We start from the raw sequence: 736 nt of genomic DNA, 5'->3' as shown, positions 1-736 counted from the left end.
AGTTTTAAAAGCCAAATCTCATACTTCTAAGCCTCCAATCTCACCATTTATGTCTTAAATCATTATGGCAGGCCTAGCTATTAGAAAGGGGCTAGTGAATGTGATAACTTGCGAGTGAAGCAAGGGAAATACGAATGATCAATGAGGATCAAGATGATTATGTGAGATGTGGAGGATGATGGTGGAAGTGCTTGTTATGCCATTGGCCGAAGGGCCGTGATTATTTATGAATATGGCTGGTTATGGATTTAACCGTGAGCCGGAATAGCTGTGTATGCTATGAATATTGGCTGGTTCTGGATTGAACCGTGAGCCGGAATGGCTAGTATGGATGTTGATCCATGGATGAGAATTCACGCATGTTGATGCTGAATTATTGATAATTGTGATTTGCACTTCCACTATCAGAGATACGAGTTTCCCTGGGTAGTAGCAGTGGCTAGCCACCACGTGCTCCAGGTTGAGGCTTGAGACTCTGTTGACCCTATGTCGTAAGTGTGGCCGGGCACTGTGAAAGGCCCGGATGAGCTCGAACCCCCGTAAATATTCACCAGTGAGGGTGATGTATATGGATCATGTTTATGATCAAGTTTAAAACGAGTATAACTCGAGTTTGGGGATGCACGACAGAGGGACAGTCCAATGGTTAGCGACCAGGACTTGTCGGGTTGGCTATATAACCGACAAGATGATATCATCAGCCACTAGGGACAGGCATTCATCATATGCATACTAT

This window comes from Arachis duranensis, chromosome 3 (assembly GCF_000817695.3).
Source record: "Arachis duranensis cultivar V14167 chromosome 3, aradu.V14167.gnm2.J7QH, whole genome shotgun sequence".
In the NCBI taxonomy this organism is placed as follows: domain Eukaryota; kingdom Viridiplantae; phylum Streptophyta; class Magnoliopsida; order Fabales; family Fabaceae; genus Arachis; species Arachis duranensis.
This window is presented reverse-complemented; position numbering follows the sequence as displayed.